The sequence below is a fragment of the Passer domesticus genome, chromosome 1 (genome assembly GCF_036417665.1).
Source record: "Passer domesticus isolate bPasDom1 chromosome 1, bPasDom1.hap1, whole genome shotgun sequence".
In the NCBI taxonomy this organism is placed as follows: Eukaryota; Metazoa; Chordata; class Aves; order Passeriformes; family Passeridae; genus Passer; species Passer domesticus.
This window is the reverse complement of record NC_087474.1, coordinates 8,312,490-8,334,250: the sequence shown is the minus strand read 5'-3', so window position 1 is coordinate 8,334,250 and position 21,761 is coordinate 8,312,490. Positions and strand designations below refer to the sequence as shown.

The 21,761-nt window shown below is 40.0% G+C and overlaps 1 protein-coding gene across 2 annotated transcripts in view; it reads left to right on the top strand.

Moving 5' to 3' along the window:
• The window catches only part of PTPRN2 (protein tyrosine phosphatase receptor type N2), a 630,571-nt gene that overhangs the window by 470,543 nt on the left and 138,267 nt on the right, over positions 1-21,761 (top strand). The window lies entirely within an intron of this gene.

The window sequence follows — 21,761 nt, the reverse complement described above, 5'->3', positions numbered from 1 at the left end:
CTTCATTGCACTAATGAGTTACTTGATGTCCAGCTAGGATGATATTGCCTCTTTTACTGCTAAAGAAGATTTTAAAGGAGACAAGTAGAGAATATTAATGCATAGTATTTTATACATAAAGTATAAAATGTTTATGATACTGTCTGTTACCATCCACTGGTGTTGTTTTAGTATAGCTGGGAAAGAGCAAATACAAAACAATACAAAAATAATTTCTTTGTAGCAATTAAGCTAGGTCTAGACATATGTGTTGCATCTCTTGCTATGTACTGAATCAATGAAGATACCAAACAGGGAGCCTAAAGATTGCTCATGCACATTTTTTTTCCTTTTCATGTTTGCAAGTAACATATACAAGAAAAATCAAATGTCTTCTTATTTGAGGAACATGGGTTCAAAGCTTAATGTTTAAAAAATTACAGGGCATGACTAAAGAATTCTAGATACGTTTAATGGTGTGATGGAAAGAGTAACCTGAGTTAGCTTTTCTGAAGGCGTTCATTATCCTCTGCGTTATATTGACAAAGATGACTCATACAACATACTAAAAATAAATTGAAAGATGTGTGTTTGGTTTTCTTTCTGTCCTACAGGGATTATTGTAGAGGATGACACTGGCTGTCATGTGAGACAACTAAATAGTAGGGGCAGGTAGAATGGCCTGACTTAGCTCATCATTTCAACTGAAGTGATTAAACAGTTTAAAATTGAGAATTTTTCTTTTCCACGTTATATATATATAAATACCCTGGAGCCCTTCCTCAGAACTGTGCTTCAGTGCCTTCTGAATGGTGTAAGGAGAGATGGCTCCTGCTTTTTGTCATTCCTGTGGCTCGCTGGCTGGACATGGCCATCTGCTAAATGTTGGGGCTGCAGGCTGACAGACTCACCAGGCCATATAAGTAGAAGTCTTATTCAAACCTTGTTTTTGGGACCACACAAATAAGGACAGCTGCAGCTACTGACACCTCGAAACGTGACTTTGTGAATACTAAATATTGCCACAAAAATGGCAAAGAGGCTGCTGGCATCCTTTTAAAGAGCTGCTGCTTGGTACAGAAGGGTTAAAAAGGAAAAATGCTGTGCAGAGAGGCTTTGGATAATACAAAACAGTTTGCATCTGAGCTTCTTTGTGCCTCATTTCCAACTCTGCAAAAGTTTTGGACATCCATTTAGAGCTGTTATCACTGATAATGATGATGACCTTGTTTCTCTCTAGCAATGGAAGGTCCTTTGATGTTCTTCCTTCTCACTGATGAGAAGCAAAGTGAGATTCTGACTCTGGAATTTCACCTGCTGAGGTAGAACTGGGTAACGGACAGTTACACCCTATAGGATCCCAAGAGGACACACTGCACATATGAATTATATCTAAGTTTTCCAGCCCAGACATTTTACCTACTTGAAATAGGACCTGAACCTGACTGGTAAATTCACACTGTAATTTCTGTTTATTTTTCTGTGCAAGAGAGCTGTGAATTGTGGGTAGGGTTATCCTGCCTGCCAGACAAAGTATTCAGTGGAAACAGCAGGTGTGCACCTAACATTTCACCTAACATTTTTCTAAAATTATTTAAACTATCAAACAAGAGACAACTATAATTCAGATATGTTGGTGGTATGGTGTGGGGTTAGAAATATATTAGAGATTTGTTTCACTTGTAAATTCATCAGGATAAGGGAAAAGTTGCAAGCGGTCTTTGGTATTTAATTGTTATTATAGGGTTTTTTTGGGTTTTTTTTGGTTTTTTTTTTGTTTGTTTGTTTGTTTTTTTTTAATTATTATTATTATTATTGTTTCAAAGGTACTTCTTGTGAGAGGGGGAAATAGCTGATCTCTGTCCCAGGTAACTGCATGTGGTCCCACACAGAAACTGGAACTTATAGATGACACTGAGCAGGAGATTGTGAGAGGGATATATCTGGATGACATTTTAAAACATCTTTACTTTCTACTGTGTCTTGCAGATGAGGTAGACAGCATCATCCTTTAGAGAAAATTGCTATAATAAGGAAAGTGTCTGGGAGTAGAAGAAGGATCTTGTGCAGATATTTTGGAAGGGATTTGTGAGAAAACACAGTGAGTGCAAAGAGGCAGCTTTCAGCAGAGTAGGGAGGATGGGAGCAGCCACAAAGCAGTCAAAGGTCCACAATAGCATCAAGAACTGATGAAATTTTTCTTGCTGTATTGTGATTCAGAATCGTCTTTGAGCAGTAAAATTCTGGTATAATCTGGAAGATTATTTGCTGAAAAACTGTGTTGATAAATTCTCCCTATTACCCTGCACATTCTTCATGATTTTACAGACAGTGTTAAGACCTAGTAAAGCATGACCCCTAGGGTATACTGAACAACAGCAAGTATAAGTGAGACAATATGCAACCACCTTGCAAAAAAACAAAAAAAACCAAAAAAAACCAAAAAAAGTCTTTGTTATTTTAAAATCCTAGAGTCAAAATGTAGGTGTTAAGTCAGAATAGCACATATTTATGAAATTCATAGTCTGATGAGTTTTAAGTGAAAAAACAATGTTCTCACCTTATATATGTCCATGTGCATTTAAGCAACAGCAACAATTCCTGTTGGTGCCCAGACCTGTTATGGAGATACCTTTCATTTCTCTTGTTGTGTTTGGGTGGTTTTATGGTGTTTGTGAGTAGCACTGAACATGTTTATCTTTCAGGGCTGTATCAATAGATATTAGATTCCTGTTCACTACTAGGAATATGGAAATTTGCAACCCCCCCTAGATCACACATCATTGTTTAAAGAGAGCCCTGGTTTGGGATACCTCTGGTTTTACCCCTCAAATGGCACACCATCAAGGGCACTTGTTTTTGGAAGGTGCCTAGCTCAAATACATGAAAATCAGTACCTTTTGTAGTATCTTTTAATTATTTTCTTTTATCATTTTGGGCACACAGGAGAAATTATTCCAAAGAACAATTTTGAAGACTAGGATGAAAGCCTAGCTTTTAGGTATTAAAGAAATTAAAAGCCAAGAATGAGCTTGCTTTTGCTTGCTGTAGCAAGTGTTAAGTTTGCCAGTGGAACTGTATGAATACAGAACACTTCTCTTTATGCTCATGACTGTTAAAAGTATATATGGCTCTGCAGAGCAATGTTGGGTATCAATATTGTATGCCTTTTCACTTTTTGTTAGAGAATGGATAATTTAGGTCTAACTTGAAAGAGCACTTGGCGCCAATGATTCTGGTAATTGAAATGTATGAGAATTCTGTTTAAATACAAATCTAATCAGGATATCACTGGTAGCCCAAGTGAAATTCATAGTGCTCTAATACTTTGATCTATGAAGGTCTTTTCTAACAGGAAGGGGAATTAGTCTTGGTGGCTAAACAAACCAAGTTTGCTTTCTTGTATTTTCCTTTGCCTCTGACGTTTGTTTCTGTTTGAAGATCACTCCAATTTTATTCATTTTCATTTTCTCCCTTTGTGTTCACTTCAAATGCCCCCTCTCCTGACTCTTCTGTGTGATTACTCGGATCCCTTCTTCTTTTCCACAGCAGTGACCTGATATTGCAGTCTCACTCCTGTCTTGCAATAAAAAAACCTCAGCAGTAACATTATTTTAGAATAATAGAAGGCAGTTGCTTTATTGTAACGTAAAAATTGAGCAGTTCTATCTGTGCAAGAAGTGCAGTCTCAGCAGCTCTGGGTCTGGCCTCTATGGTAGATTATTGTCTGAGCAGTTCCTTTTTGGGGGAGAGTACCAGGATGCCAGTCCACAGCTGACTGAAGCAGATGACCTCCTAATTCACCACATCCAGAAGGAAATCAGCTGAGATTTCTTGACAGTCTGTTCTTTGGTTTTCATTGCCTCCGTGTGATTAATGTGTCCCTGCATCATTTTTTAGAAGTCTTTTCTCATCATTGTGTTTCCTTTGTCACAGGCTCCATCACGCCACTCTTCACTAAAATACCCTACATTTGTTAATGACATCTCTAACTTGATGCTTCTATCACTTTTGTAACAAAAAGCCTTTCCACTTCTGCTAGTAATTCCCATTTATGGGAAGAGAAGGATAATTCAATGGCTGTGGTACTTTCCATTATTCAGAATGACATAAAATTACTTCTTTTCAGTGCAGCTTGCTCTCTTTGACCCAAATTTACAAGGCCTCAATTTTGCCCAAGTCCCTGTGTTTGCTACTTACTCTTGACTGACAACTTCTTATCAACCTAGACCTTCTGAAGGATATTCAATAAAAAAGGACAAACTACAAATAAGAATGCATATTTCCTTGCCTTCTGTGTCAGAGTGGGTATATATGGACAGTCCACTGCTATGCTAGACATAAACGGTTTAGTTCAGAATGAGGTAATAGGGGTGTAAGTGGAAATCAGGTTATTTGATTCTCATCTTAAAGTTGAAAATTATTATTATTATTATTATTATTATTGTGCTATCTTTCTTCTCCTCTGCCTGTTTTACTGATAGATTTGGGGAGTTTCTCAGTGAACCAAACCAGAGAATTTAGCCTTATATGGAAATGTTACTTTTATTTACAGGGTTTTGCATCTTTCATGTAGCTATATAACATCAGTTTGATGGCACCTGATTAAAATCTTGCCATATAGAACCATTCTAAGGTAGAAGATAAGAAAAATTTAACTCCTTCATGCACAGTTTGAATTTTGCTCCTAGCTTTTTATCTTTTTGGGTTTTTTTTTAATTTTACATCAAGGTTTTCCAGTTCCTCAGCTGTCTAAGACAGATGAGTATCGAGGAGGAGCTGTACTAAGGGAGACAAGTGGTTTGGACCTAGGTTTTTTCCCTTCCTTTCCTTTTCTACCATTTGTTCCCCATAACTACGCTGTATTATTGTCATTCCAACAGACTCTCGTTCTGTTTACCTGAGCTCTTGTGGACAGGTTGTTGGTTTTTTTTTCTTTTTTGTGTAAGGTTTATGGCATAGTTTGAGTACTGCCATTTTAATGTCTGTGTCTATAGGGTCTTAATCACACTGAAATCTCTGGATCTCTTAGATTTACCAAGAGTTCTCCAAGGAAATCAGAATTGCAAAGGCTGAAGAAAGCCCTGGAGGCTTTCCAACTTAATTAGGAGTGAACTCCTTCCCTGTAAATGAAGTGGTTCTTTAAAATGACTTAGAGTCTCCATTGGCATCTTCTGACAGTGCTGTGATGAAGTACAAAATATTATTAGAATGATGTTCCCCTCTTGTGACACTCTCTTTCTCTCATATATCTTATGGAAATAGCCATATTTTGTGAGTACCCATAGCATTATTTTCCTTGTACTGAGACAGAGTAAAAAAGAAAAAAGGGAAAAAAGAAGTTATATACTTTTTAGAAGACTGCAAAATAACAGATCTCTGTATCATTACAATCTGGACTTTTGTATTTTTGAATACAACATTGTGAGTGTGAAACAATCATGGATGGAACGGCTTTTTAATGAATGGATGAGATTAAATGATTTATAACAGACTTAATCTTACAAAGGGACACAGTCTTGCTATATTACACATTTAAATGATGCTGCTGTAAAAAGCAAATCCTACATCCTAATATTTACTGTTTTATTACACATCTTTTTCTTCAAAGATAATGTGATTTTGTGCACTGGTCAGATATTCCTAGGTGCCACAAAACTGAAAAAACTATTTTCCCTCAGGTTAACTGAGCAGCACCAAATTTCAAGTAATGGCAGATAAGCTTGAGACAAACAGTTCATAATCTTCAAAATTTGCTCTAAACCCTTTTCTTTATGGAGGATTTCTCTATACATCTTCCTCCCATGTCATTTAACAAGCAAAATATTGCCTAACCTTCTATTCATATATCATATATCACACACAGTAGCACTGAAACACAACTTTTCTTCATTCCAAAGAGTTCTATTCCAAATAAGCCACATACAGCTCACCACAGTAAACACAGAATATCTGCATGAATTCTGTTCTGAACATCTTTTCCATGCTTTTCTTCATCTATTTCAGCAATAGGAGAGAATATCAAGAAAAGGGAGAATGTGCAAGTTGCTGCTATCAGATGGTGCTAACTGAAGGCGCAGGTCATTTTACAGGGTAGATTGTTATCCAGTTTTGTAATTACAATAACTCCCTTTCTGGGTGTTCTTGGTTCTCTTTTGCAGTGCCATTAGAGATATTTCTGTTCACTGCATAATTCAGTCATGCCCAGCTGCAAAAATCAAGGAGACCTCCATCCAAAATTTGGGAATTTGGACCCAGTGTGCCAGTGTGGCAGTTCTGCAGTTGAGCTAGTGATCTGCTAATGAGTCTTTTCTAATTATTGATCCTTTTCTTGACTCACAGCTGTTTGGAAACTAACATTAAGCAGAGGTTTAGGTGCAAAATATAAAGGAATCTTATGGTCTGCTTCTGAAATAACACCAAATTATACATGAAGCTCATCTGTTCTTTCACTGCAGTTGTGCAGAAAAGGAAAATTACTTGCTTATTTCTGAACAAGAGTGTTTTATTAAAAAAAAAAAAGAAGAAGAAGAATGAAACAGGGTGAGTTTAGCCATTACTGCTTTGATTGCTGCTGGCTCATTAGCATTGGCCACGCTCCTTCAGATTAGCAGTAATTAAACTGTGAAATCAGACCGATTGCCTTAAGCTGAGACACCATACCAGGCTGTCAAGAGAAATCACAGGGGATAAATCAAGGGCCCTGTGCATCTCAGATCACCCTTGGCATGGGTGAGAGTGTGAGAAGTGGAATAATGAGGACATTCAGTTTTTTGTATCTGGTGAACTCTCGGCAGACAAGCTTTGGAAGCGTTGTCATGACAATGACAACAGCAAGGATAAACTCTTACTCCCACTAGCTGTGGTTAATGAAGATGATAATGAAAAATTATGCCAACATTACTGCAATTTTTTTATTCCGACTGGCACTTGTAACCTTACGCCTAATGACACAACACAATAGTGACAGTAATTGTGCATTGATAAATGGGGTAAAGATGCCGAAAAAATGTCTGACTCGAAGATTTACAAGTTTAGTTAGCTGAGTAATTTCTTTCAATAAGCATTTGCTTTGTTCTTTGAACTCTCACTAGGTGGTTTTGGACTGTGCATGCCAAAAAACATCTCTAATCACTTTTCATTGTTTACTAAAGAATAGACCCAGCAATTAAGGCAAAGAGAGCCTGTGTTTTATGTCTTCTAAGCAGAACAAACGCGATCAAGATAAATAACAGTAATAAAACAACAATACTTTTTACAAATTCTGAATGGGTTTACAAATTCAGTGTTTGTTTAACTGCTGGTTTCTGGGACACCCAGTTTGTGCCACTCCAAGTGTAAAGCTTTGGTGGATAAATCTCCAATTACATTATGTAATGGCTGTCTCACCCCCACATTGCCCCTGCCTAAATGCCACCATTTATTCAGATTGCATTAGCACTTACGTAAGTGTCTCTTTCAACCACAGCTCCTAAATCCTGCCACATGGAGGATGGATGGATGGATGGATGGATAGATAGATAGATAGATAGATAGATAGATAGATAGATAGATAGATAGACAGACTGATGGTATGTTTTAAGAATATAGTTAAACAATTGTAAAAACTTTGTTCTGACCTATCCCAGCTATCTGCATCCTTTTTCCTTCTTACATTAAAGCTGTGATCAGTCATGCTGACCCAGTCCAGGATGCTAAATGCACAAAACTTCATACTCTTTGTAGTCTCTTGGTTCAGCTCCCTGATCCAGATGAGGGCCAGAGATGGGGCAAGACAAGCAGCAAGAGCATGTAGGCCAAAGTGGCAGTGGCAGCCAGCCTAACCAAAACCTTCCCATCTTACCTTGAAGTGTGAGGGCTGTTCATGACGTTGTGGAAGGATCTGCACTACAAACTCTCATTGCCTTCCAGTTAAGCACTATGAGACCATAATCCTGAAGAGGCTCATGGAAGCTGTTCAAAAAGCTCTCACAGCGAGAATAGAGGCGAGCACCAGAGCTTTTGCAAGCACATCTCACAGGGATCCCCAAAGGGCCACATGTCACCTCAGGAATCCCTCCTGCTCCCCAGGCCACCCGCTTCCCACTGCTGAAAGGTTGATGTTCTTTCAACAAGCAAGCATGATACGGACAATAAAGAATAGCCAACTCTTTCAGTTTATGTAGGGGATTCCAACTCTGCTGCAATCCAGTATCCACACTCCCACTTTAGAAGCCACACCACTTGGCTTTAAAGAATAGCCCAATTGAATGTGTGAGTATGCTGCAGCACAATAACCTCTCTGGGATTAGACAAATAAATGCAAATGAATCATTTAATGCAAACAAATCACTTAAAGGAGTAAGTGTTGTTTTATTTACCCCAAAACTACCTAAAAGAATAGCTCTTTTGATCGCTTTAGTAAAGTGTTTGGGGTTTGGGGTTTTTTTCTATGTAAAGTTCTACTGTTGCTCACCAGTGGCCTCATTCCATCAAAGCTTTAGAAATCTAGATTGTCGGATGTGGGATTTTTTTGTTCAATCACTGTTTGTTTTGTTTGGTTTTAAGAAAAAAGATTAATCACAGAGCATTTGGAGGTGTATCAGATATATGAGGGTTTCTCCTTGACTAAGTGGTATTTGTCTTTTCAGTTCTTGAAAGGCAGTATTAAGACAGCACAGTAGTGTTTGTGATTCATGGTTGCAATTCTCTTTTTATTGCTGAACACCAGCAGTGAATAGGAGCTGCAGAAGGACACGTTTCCAATTACTCTATCTCAGAGTTCTCCATTGCTTCTTAACAGAGACGTCTCTATCTCTGCAAGTGAGTGTAATACAAAAGTTTATACAAAAATAAATGTGTGTGTGTATATGTATACATATACACACCAAAGAAAGATTTCTTTGCTCTTTCAGCTGTTCTGTCTTAAAGTTGATTTGGTGTCTGTTGCTTTGTTGCCAGTCTTGTCACTAAAAGAATAGAGAGGATTTAACCACTAGAGAAAGGTATTACTCTAAGCAATGTCCAAAAAATATTGAATGTTTTTTGGGAAGAGATAGCCTGACTCTTGAATCCTAAGTGGTGGAATCCTTGCAGAGAATGACAGAAATGGCTTAGCCATGCAAGATCGTATTTCCCTCAGCTTGCAGTAGGTTCAAGTAGAAAATTTAGAAATTGAGTACTGCTTCCTGAAGAGATACTTTTTCCTGGACTGTGGTCTTTGGTCCTTTGTGAGTTTGGGCCCTAATACTTGTACTGGGATGAACCAAAGTTTGTTATCTGTGCAGTTGCAGAGGTTGATGCATCTCAAATGGAATCTCCGGTCCTTCAACATTTACATTATTATTTCTTCATAAAATGGGTGTTGATGGAGGGGGAGAACAAAAGTCTCAACTACATTTTCCTTGAGTATCTTTAACCTTTATCAGCACCAGTTTTAGGAGAGAATTTTTTAAAAAGTGAGACAGGAAAAACATCAAAATACTCTGCCTAAACATTAACACAGGACACAGCTCCCAAACTGACAGAGAAATCAGTGCTAGGGAGAAGTCAGGAATAAAGGATCAAAAGCAGACACAGTCTCTGAAGAAAGGAGGATAACAGTACAGAGCACCATGCACTGAGTTTGATTTAAAGCATTTTAAAGGAAAACTCCATTTACTTTAGAGACTGACAAAAGTTTATACATTCATGAATGAGCTCTTTATGTATTTAAGAGGGATGACAGCAGACAAAGGGAATATTTGATGAATGTTAAGGCAAGATTCTGAAAGTCAGAGATCATTGAGAGAGGACAGAAGGTTTTGGCTTTTTCTTACAAATAGCTGCATCTGTTTGGCACTTTGTGTTTCCATTCTCTGTGCTAGAATTGTGAGAGAACTAGAAAAGGTATTTGGGAGCTGAGTGAGGAACTTAAAAATACAAAAAGTTTAGGGAAGCTATGCCTCATATCCTGTCATAACTTGCTTTTCATCTTGCCCTATAATAGAGTACCCTGGGTAAAATTAGCAGCTAGGAGAGACAGGACAGTTGTACAGATACAAGGCTGTGACTTGAATTCATTGAGAACAAATGGGAGAGAAAACTGAGGTAGTTTTTATATATTTTTGGGGTTATATATTTTGTTATTAAAGCTTTTGATGGTAATATTTATTTCTACTCTGCTCTGTGTCAAGGTCAACAGAAAAATACTGGACATCTGTACTCCAAGGACGTCCCTTTGCAGACACTGATATCTCAGCAGTTTGAAGGGGCTGTCTGAGATACGGGCCCAGGTTTTAGTTTGTCCTTCTGTCCAGGGGCAGTAACTTTGGCAGAAAGATGGGAAAAATAACTGAGAGCAGTAACATCTAAACCACCTCAGCCAAATTTGAAGTTTATCTGCCACAACATATCTTTTCTGTTAAATCACCAAATCTTGGGGTTTCAAAGTTCTTAATTATTTATGGTGGAGTTCAACTTGTTTAAGACTAAGAGACCATACAAAAAATACTGCAAGTAGATTTTTAATATGATGACCAGTATGATGATCTGAAAGGCATTCAGATCCTCTCTTGCCAGGCAAAGTATTTACGTCTTATTTTAAAATATTAATTATGTCCTCAGGTATACAGAAGACTAGAGCTGCTGGTGAAGTATGTTAATGAAACACCATGGCACCAATGGGAGCAGCTAACCAGAGTTTGGGTAGCAGGTGTAGAGATCTCAAAGCTAAAAAGGAGCAACCAGATGATATAAATCAGTGGTTACTCTACATCACACTGCACCAGTTCTGAATTACTAATAGTTAAAAAAATAATATTCCTGGCTGGACTGCTGTCAGCAGACTTTGTGCCAGGTTAAGCAACATTTGCCCTGCCCAAGTTTTACTGTCATTGTTCCCACACAGGCCTTTTCTGCTGACCCACTTTCAGTTCTTACCATGTAATCATTGAGTCACTGCACAGGGATGTTCCTATCCCTCTTGAAATGCAAGGTCAATGCAAGTGACTCCACAGAGTAAAGCATCCCCTGCATTTTACACCATCTTTTTTAGTAAACTGAGTTGGTGTTTTTTACACCCAGTAAAGTGCCAGTCTTTCTTTGTTTTTTCCTGTCTTGAGCTGGTAAAAGGAATCAAAATACAGGATACCTCTGAAATGAGGAAGATATGATTATCACAGCCTTCTGCTTTCTGTGGTGTGCACCTGTCCCTTTTACCAGGGCAGATAGTCCCATGTCCCTTTGTGTGCCCATACAGCAGAAGGTTGGCAGAAGTCACAGAGCAGGAAAGGCCCTGAGGTTGTAAACAGCTTAACACATGTAGCTTAAGCTACATGTGGAGGAGGAGCCATATCAGCAAGCTCCTAGCGGTCATCAAACTGGAAATCATTAATACAAAGCATCACAGAATAAACTGAGTTCAGAGGAACTCACAAGAATCATCGAGTCCAACTCCTGGCCCTGCACAGGACCATCCCCAAGAGTCCCAACATGTGCCCAAGAGCACTGTCCAAAGGCTCCTTGAGCTCTGTCAGCCTTGGTGCTGTGACTACTTCCCCGGAGAGCCTGTTCCACAGCCCAACCACTCTCTGGTTCTAGAGCTCTTTTCTAATATCCAACCTAAAGCTCCCCTGACACAACTTCAGGCTTGGGTGTCACTGTCCACCACAGAGATCAGTGTTTGTCCTTCCTCTTCCCTTCACAAGGAAGTTGGAACTGCAGTGAGGACTTCCCTCCAGGCCATTCTTCATATGGCTTGCCCCCCAGGCCCACACCAGCTCAGACCTTAGCTGGGAGCATGAAATAACCCTGTGCTTGCTCATGGGATGTCAAAGGGAGGGATGGCAGCAGAGGAGGATTGTCTGTGCACACTGTGCCAGGGCTGGAAATATCGATCTGGGCCTCAGTGTCTTTATCAGCCAGAGATCACAGAGTGAGGGCTCACTGCCATGGCTGCTCTGCCTACCGAGCTGTACACAGCCCCTGTTGCTTGGGCAGACCAAGGCCTGTGCTGCAGGTGGGTGACGAGGTCTCTCTGAGGTTGAGATCACCCCGAGATGTTTGAAAGTCTCTTTTTCCCAGCCCCACGACTGAAGAAGAAGCCGACATGCGTCAGTTCTGCTTTTAAAGGTTGTTTATTTTTCCTTATCTATAACATTCTTTTTTTGACCCTCTGAGGTCTGTCTGGCAGGTCAGTTCATGGCACACTGTCCACCCTTGGCATGGTGTTAACATTTTATACTAAAAACTTTAAACTAAAAGTTTTCCAATACCTATCACCTATGTTAGACAGTCTGTCTCTACTCTAAACCAATCCAAAAGTGGCCCACCATCACAGCAGAAGATGGAGGCTAAGAAGAAACAGGAGGAAGGACAGGACATGCCAAAATCCATCCATCTTGCCTCCTGAACCCCCATTCCAAACCCCAAAATTCTACTTTTTCACCTTGTGACAAATTAACTATCATTCTGTTTAAACTCTCATGGCTTTTACATCTTCATACAAAGCTGGTAATTTTTTCCATGGGTTAAAATCAGAGGCATAGGTGTCTTTGAGTCTATGCCAAGGTCTCTGACTGAGCCCCTTGACAGGGTCTGGAGTCCTCCAGGGCAGTCACAGGAATGTCCTGGGTTCTGACAGGTGGGTGGCTCAGAACTGCCCTGGCGGTGCCGAGGTGCCACTGCCAACGTGGCAGCCCTGAGCCCAGAGCCAGCGGGCAGGAGGAGCTCATGGCTGGCACCCGGCCGCCCACGGAGACAGCGAGCGGTGGCCAAGCTGGCAGCGGTGCAGGATGTCAGCACCGTGCCCGAGGCTCGTGCCGCCGTGTAAAAGCCTCCCACAGATTTGCACATTTGGCAATGGCTGTGCAGAGCGTGGCTGTGGCACTGGGGGAAGGAGCTGCCTTGGCCTTGTCGAGTGCTGGGCTCCTGCCCGCTGTCTGTGCTGACTTTGGACTCTGGAGAGCAAACACGGTGATTTTCAGTGGGACTTAGGCCTTGCTTAGGTTTCCAAGTTTTTAATCATAAAGTAAAAAGGCAGTGCCGTAGCACTTAGAGGCACCTGTTTGTTGGAAAGTTTTGGACAAGAATTGTGTACTCGTTCCTCTGTGATTCCTGCTTACCCTCCATTTCTTTCATCCATATTACTCACTCCTTATTATGTCTAGCATTTAGAAGCCTAACTAGATGTTTTATGATTATATAGTAATTCTTGCTATTTAAGGTGTATTTAGTGTTCAGATTTCTCTGTCAATTTAAATTCCCAACACTCTTCATCATTTAACTTGCATGACCCTTCTCAACTTTTATATCAAAACTTCTGTATTGGTGAATGTAACACTTTGGAAACAAACAAGAAATCATGATGAAAATTATAGTTTATTGTTTTCATATTCATTGACCCCAGTCATAATGCCTTTACAAAAATAATTTATTGTTTTCCTTATCTCAAATTTCTTTCTCCTTCTTCTTGCAGATATAGTTGCAGAGTGAAATTATAATGACATATTGTTATTTCACATTCTGGAAAAAAATCTTAGATTTTTAATTGTTCTAAACACTGAAGGATTGAAGTTGTGAATCAACTGAAGTCAGTGACAGCTTTTGCTGTTAACTTAACAAATCAGGATTTTGTCTAGCTGTATTCTGTATTATTTACTTTTACATATTTAAGAATACCACCAAACAAACAAAAAAAATAAGGGAGATTTAGTTTATAACATTGAGGAAGAAGTGTACCAATATAAAAAACATGTTGTCCCCTCATTTTTTTTCTCCTCTACTGGAACTGCCCCTTCCTTCAAGTAGAACCCAGCTGGTTTAGTGGTGGTTTCCAGCCAGTCAATTGTACAACAGAACACAGAATTCTGTCCACTGGTAGCCAACAATTCATTTAAAAAGTTGTCTTTATCTGCCCCATGGGACTATTTGTGTAGCTAGAATTAAGCAACTCTGTGGAAGGTTAGGTCCCTTGGGAATGTTTTGCTCAGTCTTAGCTGTTTTGGCTGTGATGTCTTTCTGGAGTTCTGCCCCAGAGCTAAAGTCTCAGACTGGGAGTTTCTTTTGGCAAGGATTTCACTACTTTCTAAAGTGGGCAGCATGTTGCATAAAATAGTGACTTTCTAACACTAATAATAGCTACCTATCAGATGTCAGGGGAAAAAAAATGTAATTGCAGAATTGGTCAGTTGATCATGTTGGCAGAAAATAATCAAAACTACACATTGCCTTGTAGCTTTCTACCTCTGAATTAATCACTGCTGGCTCCCTTTACAGTCAGCGGAGAGAAACGGGCATTTTTCAGATGTGATTCTTCTGGCCTATTTTAGATATCTAGTTTAGGACAAGATGAACTACAGCCTAGAAGTGTCTATTTCTCATTGCTGATTATAAAAGGAGTCTAGACATCTCTAGGAGAAGTAGGCAGCCAGATTGCAGATGTTTTTATTTGTCATTGTGTGTCTTCATGTGGCATGGGTGACTAAAAAGGCTTCTAAGCTCTATTTTGTTAGAATTATTCCAGTACAGTAAATTTAAGCCTCACTACTGAAAATGAGAGATCTTTTTATAGGTTATTATTTTGTAGATAGCAATTAACCACTCAGAAGAGCTGCTAGCTTTGACACGCACATGCTCAGCCACTTCATGCTTTAATGTTAAATTATATTTGACATTTAATTTAAGCTCATATTGCCTTCATTCAAAAATAAACCCTACTGCATTAGTAGTGAGAAGGTGGAGGGATAATTTTTCTCCCCAAATTCACACTCAGTGAAAACTAAACTGATTTTTCACGCTTAGTTTTTCAAGTATATTATGTGCATTCTTCTGAATAGGCCTGTGCAATTGCTTCTCAGATGTGAGGGAAAGAAATCGATGCATCTTTTTTAGTGAGCAATTACAACATAAAAGTGTATTTTTAATAGGTGCTTTGAAAGCTGCACATACTGTGTGGTTTGTTGCCCCCTTGAACCAATTGTAATCAGAAGTGACATATACCATTATTTGCTGGGCAAAGCAGCACTGATTTTTTGGTTGTACCAGTGCACAATGTGATCTCTTTAGTCTTGTGTATTAAACAGGATGAAGACTTAGCTGACTGACACAAATGTGATGCCAGGGCACAAGAGGAGCTACTGCCTGGTGTCCTGCCAGTGATATTTATCCTCCCTGAGTGGCAAGGGAGAGCTGGTCCACCAGGTCTCTGCTACAAGGACCTGAAAGGATGCCAGAAGGAAATGGATTCTTCCTCAGGCTAGTGTGAGCCATAACTTAGGGCTTTCCTTTGCAGAGTTTATGTCAGTCCTTGGGTCCTTCCTCAATCCTTCCTCTTGCCCTTAGAAGAGCCAAATCATGCTTAATATTGATCTACCTTTTAATTTGTAGCTATTGCATGTCACAAAACATGCTACCATTCCTAGCAAAGAAGCAAAATCTCTCTCCTATGGAGCATTGCAGCACCTCTGATTGAAGTTTGAAGTTGAATGCTGGTGTCTGTGAAAGACCCCATGGACTGCAAACCTCACTGGAAGAGTTTCACCATTACCAAGATTTCCCAGCAGGTCTTGGTCATGGTGTGCAAAGAAAGCTTGAAGCAGCCAAGATGGGCTGAAGAGCTAAATGATGAAGAGAATGTAGCAGCCCTAGTTCTAATTTGGCTCAATAAATTGTGCTTCTCAAACCAAACAAACAAAAAAACCCCAAAATTAGACCCTCCCAACATCAAATAAACCAGTGTGACTACAGTTCTTCAGCACATTTGTCTTTGCTTTGAAATTGAGTGATTTATCCACCTTGCAATAGACATTAGCATTAAGGGACATAGTCTTTCTCAGATGCAGTTCATTATTAATCTTAATGGGATTATGCTTCAAAGACCACTAAATGCACGTCTTCAAAGTACTTAAATTACTCCCTATTATTACTTATGACAATAAAATAAATAAAGTTAGTTAAATTCTGCATGCTAAACCCAAATTACTTTTTTCACTGTGCCAACCAAAGTGAAACAGACCACAAAAAAAACCAAACAAAACACCAGAAAACAAAAACACCAAAACCCAAACCCTCCACTCAGAACCTTAATGGTTTAATAGATTGTGATTGACAATCATAAAACTAGATTGAAGACATTTGAAATTGCATTTTTTCATTTTAAATATATGCAGTATCAAAAGTATGATTACGGGGAGAGAAGAATAAATATTTAACATCAAACAAATTTCTTTATTAATATAATTACATGGTGTAAAATGAATTTCCTAATATTGCTTTAAATAAATTTTAAAAATTCATATTGCAAAGCTAGCACTATCAACAACAGAATCTAGATAATAGGTAAATAGCTCTTTGGGTGGCACTTCCTTTAAAAACAGCAGTGAAAGCCAAAATTTCCATTTGTCTCTGTTTTCTAATGCAAATTCTTCATAAGCTTTGCACAGAATAAACACGTTCAAGCTGTGCCCTGGCTGTATGGAGCTGTGCAGCAGGGAGACGTTTTCTGATGTTCGTGCTAATTGCATTGGAGCTGGACTCTTCCTGGGGGTCCACCAGGTCACTGCACAGAGTCACACAGAGGGAGAGAGGAGAATATCTTGGGCAAATGGTGTAGAACATTGCAGCAGATAGACTTGCCAGATGCTCAGGTTATCCCCAGGCAGCCCCGGGCTATGGTACGTGTCAGCCGCCCGCGCTGTGGTGTCTCCACACCTGCCTCAGGCACCTCCTGGTCTCTGGGCCTGGTGGCACCCTCCTCTCCTCAGCCCCTGGGGTCTGAGATGAGGAGCAAGCACATTCAGGGCATAAAAGAAACACGTCTCCTTTCTGAGACAACAGTGTTAAGGCTCAGGGTTTGTGCTACCCCAGCTCAGATGCTGACCTATCCTGTCTTTCTTTGTCAAAGCTGAAACCGGCTCCACTGCTGTGTCAGTGCACAGTCTGGCCCTGTATTCTGCAGGTTGTTCAGAAATGATCTTTTTTAGACTTTTAGCAAGTTTCCACGTTATTTAACTCTGCACCCCCTGTTAGGGGGGATTCAAGGAGTGACATCTCCTGATAGTAGGGGTTTATACCCTGCATATAACATCGGTCAGGAGGCTCCTCTCTTTTGGGGCATCTGCCATCCAAATTCATGGCCCAGCCCAATTATTTCAGGTCTTCTCTGCTAACAGAGGCCTTAAAAGTTCAGCTTTCCCTTTATGCCTGGGACTCTGCTCTACCAAAAGACATGTATTCTGTTGGCAGGGATGGGGTTGCTGTTCCAATTTGTCCCCTTTTCTCCCCCTTTCAGTTAATTCAGTGGACTCTGTAGATCCCCTGTTGCCTTCCCTCTGACGGAGTGCTTGGTGTTACCCCCTCTTCCCAGCCCCACTGTCTTATCTCTGGATAGGAGGCAGTCATTTGGAAAGGCATTATCTTAAACTTCATGGGGCGACACCCTTACAGGGATAGTGCTGTTCTGGAAGATGTCTGTCTGGTGGTGCCATCAGTCAGTTCTTTGACATTCAGGCCAGGTACCTGAAGCAGTGGTTTTATGAAGCTGATGGTAGGACCCCCACCTTCAGTCCTCCCAGTTTCTTCTCCCACAAACAACCCAACCCCATGCCAGCAAAAAATGCAGTTGTTTATACTGATAATGATTTGCCCCCTGGCTACCTGAGCATATAAAAACATCATTCTTAGACCATGGAAGTCTGTGTCCAGCTGCAGGCATGCAGGATGGAGTAGGACCACTGACACTTTGCTGATGTATTTCCCATCTTCTGGTGATTTGTGGTCCAGGGACTTCCTGCATCAGAGATGGTATCTTTGTGTTTGACAGCCTTTGATACTTTTCCTCCCTTTAACTCACCTCAACATGCCCCTTGAAATTGTGGAGGAGAGTAGATGTGCCATTCCCAAAATTCTTAATGTTACCTTCCATTAAAAAAAAAAAAAAAACAGCCACAGAGTGGAGTATAGATCCTCCCAGTCTTGACAAGTTTATTTTATTTTATACTTACAGCAGTCAGGACTCTCAAACTTTGTGGAAATCAAGCTGTTGTCTGATTCAGTTTGTGTTGACTGGGGTGGTCCTGCCTGTTGGTTAAACTCAGCTGAAACAGAGTGAAATACAAATTTTGACCAAGAAGACCCAGAAATGGAGAAGTCCTGAAAGACAGGGGCAAGGCAGAAGTGTGGTATGAGGTGAGTAGTTCAAATATCAGCAAGATAGGAGGGGGCCTGGGACCAAATGCTGGTATTGCAGGAAAAAAGTTAGGGCTGAAGCTGGCAGTCAAGGCCTTTTCAGATTTCAAAGCAGGACACAATTCTCTAAGGTGATTGTCCCATAGATACTTGTTTTGTGTTTGTCTTAGGGTTGTGCTTGGCTGACACCCTCCCTGCCCACCTGGAAAGATGGGTCAGCCCCAGCTGGTCTGTACAACAACCCAGCTGGGTTGTTGCTCACCATCCCTACACACAGTCTTTAGGCTTAAGTCAAACCCCCATTGATCTGGAGCGCAATTTTAACATTAGGGCTGTGTCTTTTTTACGCCTGGTCAATGGGATTTACAGCTACAAGCCCATATTTGTAACTGTAGCAATCAGGTTGGGCAGCAAGGCTTGCATTTAAGTGTTAAAATAGGCACAATTCTCCAAGTGTTCACTACCCCATGTCTAAAGCTAGATGAGTTGTGTGGTGCCACCAACTCTTTAAATCAGAAATCAGGCACATTTGAGTGAGTTTTGGTGCTGAGATCAGACTGCTGAGACTGGATAGTTTGAGTATGGCATAAGGCTTGTCTCCGTTTACACAGGTTTTATCTGAGCCAAGTGACTTCAGATGTTTTAGTAAAGGTTTTGAACCATCCAAGTGCATCTAGGAGCTCCTGTGCCAAGGCAGAATGAAGTATTTAAAATTTTCATAGATATCTGGTAGAAAACATTTGCAGTGGCTGAAGTCAATGTAAAACAGAATATGTCCAAGTGTGCCTAGTATAGAGGATATTTGGGTTTTTTTAAAAAAAGTCTGGTGTTTCTGCTTTGCAAAATTTAAGAAAATATGGTTTTGTTTTGCATTTGGTTTTTATTTTGAAATGGTTTAGCTGAAGTATATTTAAAAAAAAAATTGGTCTAATCTATCAGCTTTTGCTTTATACTATAAATGATTCCTGGGAGGGAAGCACATCACAATACAAACATCAAAACTGGGCTGTTTGTCAGAGCATCTAAGATTTTTCATTTTACAATGTAGAGAGAATATAACTGAAGTGTCAAAAGCACAGAGGAAAAAATCATTGTTAAAGAGCTTCAGTGAAAGTTTCGCATTTATTTAGGCAAATAGAAATGTGCACAATGACTGCATAGAGCTGAACATCTCTTGGACACAGGGTTGTTAACAAGTTAGAAAAAAATGCATCATTAGGAAGACAAGTAGGAAAGCAGGATCTAGCTTTCTTATTTCTGGATATTCATGGCTTGTATAAATGTCAGAGGCCAAATAACTGACTTTTATTGGTAATAGCCTGGACTGTATTACAATGTGTATACGTGGCTGTTACTGCAATATATCAGCAAGCTGCCACACTGGGTCAGACCTGGTTATATGGATTATAATGGGGTAATATGCAGGCTCAGGAGTTCTCTTTGGATGGGACCCTTTGTGCCCTTTACTTGTAAAACATATAGATATATGTAGTCAACTGCTATAATGAGGAACCATAAAACATCTAATTCAGCAGGAAATGTAGCATCTTCTGTTCAATCATACAGTCACTGTTCAACAAATAGAAATTGAAGAAGAGGCTTTTCTCCTAGTAAAATGTTTTTTTGTAATATGTGCCTTATCTAGAGCATGTACTAGTGAGTCAACGGTGGAAGGATTTTGTGCAGCTTATCTAAAATCATGCCATATGACTCTGTGCTGTAGTTTTCTGCTATTTCAAAGATCAGGGCAATTAAGATTGCTCACCTGTGATTAAGGATTGTTCCTCTCCACTGTTAAAGACAGCCTATTCCATCATGCTGAGGTTTGTCTGTACTGATTCTTTTCACATTTTTATTTTCAGTACCCACATTTCTGATGGAGAAGTGCACATAGACTTCTTAGTGCTTCAAAACCTAGGGTTCCTGTGCAGTTATTAGTACCTTAGCACCACATAACTTCTTTGAGTTGTTACTTCTAAGATCTTCCACTGTCTAATGCCAGGTAGCCTTACCTCCTGGAACTCACAGTCTTTCTTAGAAATGCTTGAAACCCAGGCTCTCTCTTTGCCCCTTAGTGTTTCATACTTTTGGAGTACAGGAGCTGAACGCTTTCATTTTAAAGGTGCCTCATTCAAAATGAGGAATCTGTCTGATGGAATCCATATACAAAACTAGATGATCAGAAACAGAGTTCCTACAGTCTCCAGGGAAATGAAAGTCCCCCCACTGTTGCATGGGAAATGTGGGACTGTCAGTGCATTGGACCTGTGGGCACTGTCCCTTGATGTAACCTTTGGGCTTAGAGTTCAATATCACTCCCTATGCAGAAGAGAAGATGGAGAGAAAAGACTACATAGAGCCTATTAAAGGGTGAGAAATCCTCCACTTCTGTTAGAACTGAGGTTAGATCCAGCAGACCCAGCTGACAGAAGATTATACCTGAAAGAATTTTAGAAGTAAGTAATTTTATGATAAAGAAATATTTTTTTCTCCAATGCTAAACCACACTCAGTGCCTCCACCAGGCTTAAGGAAAATTTTACTGCTCTTGATCTGGAGCAATCTAGACTTCTCCTTTCTAATTATATATGTTCTAAGTACACTGTATCTATACAGTTTAAAATTAAGACAGATTTTAAATCTAAAAATAAAGATGAGGTTTTTGAATAGTCTCAGAAAAGAACAAGTTATTTTCAGAACTCATTCAACTTTTATGATCACTTCCATGTAATAAATTAAAGTTCTCCTAAAAATACTGATGTACCATTACCTAATTAAACTATTTCATGCAGTACAACCTCAGAAGCCTGGATGCTTCTAGATTCAATCCCTAGTAAATGTACCTTCCCACTGACAGAGCAGGGAGTTGGGAAAATACCTGATTTCAAAAAGGGCTGCAACTGAAATTATACTATGTCTCATGCTAATACAGATCAGTCAGTATGGATGGAAATAGAAAAGGTCAACTCAAAAAGAGGAAATTTGTCGTCTTGCCACAGGCCTTTATTTGCATTCCAATTGAACCTATTTTGAAGATCTTTTTCTGTGAATCTAATGAACTCTTGTACAGACCTGTGTAGAAGTGTGGACTTCAGAAATGTCCAGAGGGCTCTGTGGAATGAGAACATCTTTCCTGGGGATAGGATTCCACCTTTCTCAAGGACTAGACAGAGGAGACCTGGTATCTGATTACATGCCACAAATCCCCATGTTTAACTAGCACTTGGAATCAGGTTCTTCTGGGATCTCATGGGCTGTTCTCAGAAAGGATGGGTATGGGGCAAAAAATTCTCCCAGAAAATAAATCAGCTGTGCTTTGATGCAAGTCTTACCTGTCTGATTTTTGCTAAACTTTGCCTTCTCTTGGTCACGGACTCTGTAAAGGAGGTGTGAAGGCGTCATAGAAAGGCCTCAGTGGTACCACCAGGCTGGCAAGGTCACTTGTAGGTGACAGAGCACAGGTGGGCCATCACCCCAGGTGAGCTTCCACAGCCAGGGATAAGATGTAGCCCCTCTGGCCTCTTCTGACCAGGAGAGATCAGATCTGGCTCTTGGCACCTGCACACCTCGAAGAGAGGGAGTACCTCCTAATCACAACCTGCAAGGGTACTGCTACTGGAGTTCTTTTAATTTTAATGT